Source organism: Solanum pennellii, chromosome 10 (assembly GCF_001406875.1).
Source record: "Solanum pennellii chromosome 10, SPENNV200".
Lineage (NCBI taxonomy): Eukaryota > Viridiplantae > Streptophyta > Magnoliopsida > Solanales > Solanaceae > Solanum > Solanum pennellii.
Window position 1 is genome coordinate 67,171,739 of NC_028646.1, and position 7,640 is coordinate 67,179,378.

Consider the following 7,640-nt stretch of genomic DNA (forward strand, 5'->3'; position numbering starts at 1 on the left):
ATATATATATATATATATACATACACACATATATATATATATGTATGTATGTATGTATGTATGTATGTATGTATGTATGTATGTATGTATTTATGAGTGCCGTTATATTGCTGGTAGAAGCTGCTAACTTTAAACTCTCAAAAATGTATGTATTTATGAGTGCCGTTATATTGCTGGTAGAAGCTACTAACTTTAAACTCTCAAAAGTGTGGACCGTATCACCTAACAAAACTACTTGTAAAGAAAATAAGTAACTAAAAATATAATTTGATTAAATTACATTTATTATTTAATCTTAATTTAATCCTACAACTTGTCCTCTACTCACACACTCCATATAAATATCAATATCTTTGTATACGATTAATGCATTCTTTCTCAAGAAATTAAGAGATGGAAAAAACAAGTCTAGTTCTATTGCTTTTGCTTCATATTTGTTATGGCCATGCCAATGGCTCAAGGCGTTGAATTAGGTTTCAAGGCTGTTGAAAAATGGTTCAAGAAACTTCCTCATGCAAAGCAAAAGGTAACTAAATTTCATTTCTATTTTCACGACAAAGTTAGTGCGAAAATTCCAACTGCAGTTCAATTAGCCCAATCCAACATGACTGCCAAATACCCAACTTCCTTTGGGTCTGTTACAATGATAGACGACCCACTAACAGTTGGACCAGAGTCTAACTCGACAATAGTGGATCGAGCCCAAGTGATTTATGGTTCAGCTGATCAAGATTCGGGTGCCCTTCTCATGACGCTAAATTTTTGTGTTCACAACTGGAAAGTATAATGGGAGAACATTGAGTATTATTGGCCGTAATGCATTTCAAAACTACCGTGAAATGCCAATTGTTGGTGTTTTTCGGTTGGCTCAGGGAATCGCCAACGCAAAGACTTATTGGTTCAATAGGACCAGCGGGATGCTGTTGTTGAGTATAATGTTATGATTCTACATTACTCACATTAATTTAATTATTTGAAGCTTTAATTTGCTTAATGTTGGTGTTCATTTGATGATATTGAATGGCAAATTAACTTCTCAATTACTTAATAATCATTATGTTGCAAAAGGAAGTTAGTTGGCTGATGCTGAAGCCATCAATTTGCTACTCTTGATCTTTCCCTTATATAATATCAACAAAAATCATTTTCTTTTGAGAGGTGGCGATGGACTCAACTTCTTTCTTCCTATTTTACTGTGAGCAAGCTTTTAATAATTTTATGAGATAATGCACAAGTATCCCCTTAACTTATGCCCGAAATCTTAGAGACACACTTATACTATACTAAGGTCCTGTTATCCTGAACTTATTTTATTAATAATTTTCTACCCCTTTTCTGCCGACGTGGCACTATCTTGTGGGCCGTACGCTGGTTGATAACATTATCAATCACCAAACACCTTTCTTATCACGACCACCATTGATAACCACACTTTATACAAGCTCATTCGAAGGCAAATATCGTTACACATTCTATCATATAGAATACTTACTGAACTCGATGTTTGGTGCAAACTTATATTATACTTATTGGTTTCAACATCTATTATATGTTTTGATAAATATACACTTTGAGTTCAAAAATGATGGTGAGCTAGATTTGCATCGTCTAGCTTCATATTACCTATCCTCTAGGAAAAGGCCTTGTAACATTATACATGTGGTGATTAGGAATATGGGTTGGGTTACAATGGTGTTTTATAACTTGTAACATTATACTTGGGTTGATCAGGAATACCGGGTTACAATGGTGCTTTATAACTTGAAACATTATACTTGTGGTGATTTACTTTTAACAAAAAAAAAATGAAATAAATGGAAAATGAGATTATGTGGAGTCATGATAAAAGTTTATGTAGCCAAACAATTGCACTAACAAAATTCCTCTCAAAATAAATTATCTACCTGCTTTATTTTCCTTTATAAATAATATTAACATCTATACCATATTTCCTTTTGAGCAAAAAAGTTTAATCTCCAAGGCTTAAAAGTCCATATAATCTTAAAGAACAATTCTTCAAACAAAAGAAATCATTTAATTTCCATATCACCCACTAAAAAAGAAAAGGAATTACATTGATCTGAAATCATATAGTAGCTTCAAGATTGCTTACTATTGATGTGCATATTCCCAATTTATTTATGAAAATAACGAACTCATTTATGAAGCTAAGGAAAAATCTTATAAAGCCAACAAATATTCTAATTTCTTGTTGGTTGTGCTTATTGAGCCGTTGTTGACATTTGAGAAAGATGCTAGCATATTGTACAACAGTATGTCGTGAAGCGTATTGATCAGAGAGGCCAAACTCTGAAAAATTTGGTTCAACATGCACAAAATGACCTGGTAATGATTTTTTCCTTCAATATCTCGAAGAATTCACTCATAATCAAATGTGATGTTTTCCATGAGGAAATCGGAAGATACTCCATCTACAAAAAAAAACATCTTATGAGGCAAGCATTCTCATAAAAATAATTATTTTTTTAATTAGGTAAAGTAATTCTTCTCCATGAAGTGTGTAAAAAAACATAATATTTTTCAACATAACTATTTCTTTTTAATTTTAAAAAAAAGTTTAACTACATTATAAAAAGCTTCAACTGAGAATAAATCTCTAAAAGTATTTGCATACCTCCATAACTATTCCCCTCAAGTTCTCAGAATTTATTGGAACAACTTTGCCTACTCGCACTCGGAAGTCACCAAGCCGATACTGAAACCCCTATATCATACAAATATTTTAATGTGTATTTATGAAGACAAGATTTTGATGGTGTTATATAAGTATAACATCCTCTATACGAACAATAATTTGCAGATCTAAATATAATACAAACCTCACAATTAAGTGCAAACATTATTCTATAAGATTGTAAGTTCTCCATTATCGTTTGCATTGATGATTCTGCTTCCACAATCAGTCTTTGCCTACTAAGTGCAATGTAAAACTTGTCGGGTTGTTCTTAAAGTGAAGCCCGCAAAAAATGTTGGGGAAATTCTGATGCATTTGCTTGTTCTAGTAAAAGAAAAAAATACATCAACAATCAAATATCGTATATGGCTACAAAAGTACTCTTAAAAATGACAGGATGTTTAAGTTAAAATGCTAGATATATAGATTATCTTACATTTAGATTTATTCTTGATCCAAAAAATTTCAATACTTCTTCATTTTTTAATACATTATCTTACAAAGGAGAAAAACTTCCCAAGTCCAATCTTTATAATTCATCAAAGGAGAAATAAAAGGAAGCTCATCTCTTTATATTGCGTTTACAGACATGATTTATTAAGTAATGATGAAATACCTTTGAGCATGGGCTTATAGAAGCAAAAGGTATTTTTCCGTCCTCCTTCTTTAACACCATTAATGCTCTCAACACATTTAGATACTTCTATCAGTATTTGACTATTGATTGTTGTACCTGCATTTGGCTGCCAACACAAAATCCTAACAACAAACAAAGTAACAAATTGTACACTTAAACATACACACCAAAATCATTCAAAAATGTTATGTTTCTAGTGAATTCAAAATCATTACTATTTGATTGACATGTTGTCGATTGCTAGTACAATTTTCTTTTTCCTCTTAACGAAAAATTTGTTCAAAAAGAAGAAAAAGCTCTTGCTAATACAAGGAAAGATAAGAAAATGGATCTTAAAATCTTTATGTTATAATTTGAAATTGTCTGAAAGCATAAAGTTGTCTTTATAGTGGACAAGTACCTTGAACAAAAATCAAAGTCATATTTGACTTTTGTAACTAAAATTTCAACAAAATTACCTTGTATGGTCAAACTTGATACATAGTCAAAATAGTATTTCTTTTTCCTTTAATATATTGTGGAATTAACAGTTTTTACTAATTAGCATCGAAGATAGAAAGAGAAAATAATAAATATTCATTCTAAAATGTAGGTCAAGATTATATTTGTCTGAATGTATCTAGTCAATATTAATATATTTATTTCTCTTAATTAATATGCCTTTTCTATAAGAAAAAAATTTATGCTTTGAAGGATGAAAAAATCGTCAAATATTTCATGAATGAATATGAATTATTTTTATTAAAATAAAGTTTTTACAATATTTGTTTCATTTTATATGATTTAATATTTCTTTTGTATTTTTTTAAGTAATTCAAATAGTGTTCTCACTCCTTGTAGAATCAATAGTTTTTCTTAATCTATATTTGTCCTTAAATGTATTTCTTAATAAAAATTCCCTATAATGGTACTATCTAGTTTACATATTTATTTTTATTAATTAATAAGCCAATTTAAAAAAAAGATGTTTTGAAGGATTAAACAAATCAAAACACTCATACACCGAATATGAATTGTTTATAGTAAAATATATTACATACTATCTTTATTTCATCTTATATAATACAATTCAATATTGGGAGTCAAATAATTTCTTTCGAAAGTTCTTATCTACCTTGCATGCTTTTAATTACAAATTTCTGATTTAAGTTAAAAAAGAATTTAAACTATTTTCCACATCACCTATCGCATTTGGAATATTACATTATTTTATGGTAATTAAAAGAATTTATTTGTGTAATTATCCTTTTATAAGTTTTCTTTTAATTCTGACCAGTGAAAGATCGATCGGGCAGGATGAAGTGCAGATCAACTAATGTACGATCATTCAACTTCAAAATCATACAAAGTGACCTTTTGGATTAGCTTAATTAAAATTAATAATATGTAAATTTAAGTGTAAAAATTAATTTTATACATAAAATGTTACAATTATGAATAGAGGTAATGAAATCGATAATAAAAAACTGATGTGTTTGGCAAAAAATATTGTTAAGTCGTCCTACTATTAAAATGATTGAAAGACCCTAATAATGCCAAAAAGTTATACATTAAAACTAATTCTCTATACAAAAGAATAAATGACATATACCAATTAAAGAAATTTGGTGAAGAGATTAGATATATGTATTGTAATACCAAAGACAATAAATTGTTGAACCTTTTTTGTATGTGGAAAAATGTAGTAGACCTCAATTTCATGTTCGATAGAATTTTAGATGTTTTACGTTCATTTTTTGGACTAACATATTGATGAATGTTGTTTTATTATCAAGAACTTATTGGAAACTGATGAACTACAAAGAGAATTCATCTTTTGTTATATTGAAAATGTTGTCATTTTTGCATTTGTTGTTAAAGGTAGATTAGAGGAAAGAGCGTGCATATGACTAGAACTCGTTTCAATCAAAAGAACTTCAATCAAAATTTTAAAGTAGTTGTGTCAAAATAAAGCTCAAGCCATTCAATCCACCTAATTCATTCAAGTTTGGATGGATAAAAATTTATCCATCTATTAGCTCAATTTTATTTCACCAACTCATTTCAGTTCATAAAAATTGAATTGATATGTGGCTCAAATTAATTCACGAGTAATATTATTAAAATATTTTTTAAAATGACATTTTTTTATTTAATATGTTATATATAGTCATAATAAAGAAAAGTAATAATTTTGTTATGAACTAAAAACATAAAAGAACAAAATAAAGGAATTAAGTATTAGTGAGAATTAAGCGCGGATGAGTTATTATGATCCGCATTCTATCTCATTTTAGTCGATCTATTTCAACTCAAATAGCCTTTGAATAATCAATAATTCACATATTTATAAACTTGTCTTAATTACATTCGGAAGCTAGGGAAGTAACAAGTACTTGTTTCCAGTTAACGTGAACCCAATAGCTTTTGTGTTATGAACAAGCTCCAGCCCAATGTTACACAACCAATTGTTTATTGGGCGGAGAAGAAGCAATAGAACTGGAATGTAGCTCAAAAAGGTTGATTTGGGACCCAAGCCCAATTAACAACAGGTTAAAAAGGACTACGACTTAGAAAATGTATTCACCTTTGATTAAGCAGCTGAATTGGGTGCTTTACTAATTGTATATTGTTGAATATGATATTCTAAGATTGTAAAATTATTTCTATATTACAATTATTGAGGATAAATCTAGTTGAAATCAATAACATATCCGGTGTAGTCCACACGGTGAATCTAATGAGGGTATAGAATACACAAACTTTACCTCTACCTCAGAGTTCGAGATATATTAATATTGTTATCCATAAAAATAATACTAACTAAGAAAGGGTAAAAAACAGAGGAAGGAAAATACAGAAAAGTGAGAATAGGAGATGTTTAGACCATGAAATTTTTTCACTTTTTTTTGGGAATTCAACTCCGAAAAACACATTTAACCATAAAACTCACACAAAAATTTATCTTCAAGTAGAATTTCATAATTTCTGAGAATTTGAAAAATAGCAAAAAGTTGTTTTCACTTCAATAGTAGAGAACAAGGGCTTCAACATGACTCACATGATCAATTGCAGAGAAAATTCCAAAAGCAAACATATACTTTTACTTTTTATCTAGTTTTCTTTGTCTTCCATATGGAATCAGATTTTTTGAAATGTTATGCAATTAAACATTCCTACTTTAATAATGACCCCACTTCTTTTTTAGTTTTCATTGTCATAATACAAATTCTTCATTATTGTTCTGTTTGTTAACCTTTCCTTTAACAGAAAACTAGTCTCTCTCTCTCTCTCTATATATATATAAATATATATATATATATATATATATATATAAGAGTTCAGAATTAATTAATTAATCAGATATGGAATTGTTATCTATTGTTGTGGAAAAGGTAACGGACTGCTTGATGCATCCAATTGCGCGAGGTATTGGGTATTTATTTTACTACAAGAGCAACATCAGATGTATGCATAAAGAATGTGAGAAGCTGAAGAATATCAAAAGTAAGGTCCAGGAAAGAGCGGAAGTTGCCCGGAGAAACTAACAACGCATTTCACACAATGGTGAAGCTTGGTTAACTAGTGTTGATACCATTACTGAACATGTGGAAACTGTAAGGCAAGGTACAACTGAGGTTGAAAGGGGTTGCTTTTATGGTTGGTGTCCAAACTAGAAGTCACGTTACTCGCTGAGCAGGAGAGCTAAGAAAATTACACTGGAGTTGATTCAACTTCAAAGTGAAGGCACCAATCCAAATGCTTTCTCCTTTGATCGTCCAGTTCAAAGTCATGAGGCTATACCTAGTAACGGTGGTGAGGTGTTTGACTCTAGAAAATTCCTAGAGGATGGGGTCATGGCAGCTTTGAAAGATGACGGGGTCACTATGATTGGGATATGTGGTATGGGTGGTGTTGGTAAGACAACACTGGCTGAAAAAATCAGACATAAGGCGAAGCAAGAAAGGATGTTCAATGATGTTGTTATAGTAATTGTCAGTCAACAATCAGACCCTAAAAGAATTCAGAGTGAGATCGGTAGAGGAGTCGGACTGACATTAGAAGGGGATGATATGTTGAGTCGGGGAGACCGGCTGTGTACAAGGTTAGTGGAACAGAACAGTCGCATTCTTATAATATATATGAGTGCTGTTATATTGCTGGTAGAAGCTGCTAACTTTAAACTCTCAAAAGTGTGGACCGTATCACCTAACAAAACTACTTGTTAAGAAAATAAGTAACTAAAAATATAATTTGATTAAATTACATTTATTATTTAATCTTAATTTAATACTACAACTTGTCCTCTATGTTAGGATCGAATCCATA

The 7,640-nt window shown here is 30.2% G+C and overlaps 2 pseudogenes; one reads left to right on the forward strand and one right to left on the reverse strand.

Moving 5' to 3' along the window:
• The first annotated feature begins 393 nt into the window (after nt 1-393).
• Nucleotides 394-964, forward strand: LOC107002057 (annotated as a pseudogene).
• A 1,237-nt stretch (nt 965-2,201) lies between these two features.
• On the reverse strand, nt 2,202-3,561 carry LOC107001513 (annotated as a pseudogene).
• Nucleotides 3,562-7,640: the final 4,079 nt, after the last annotated feature.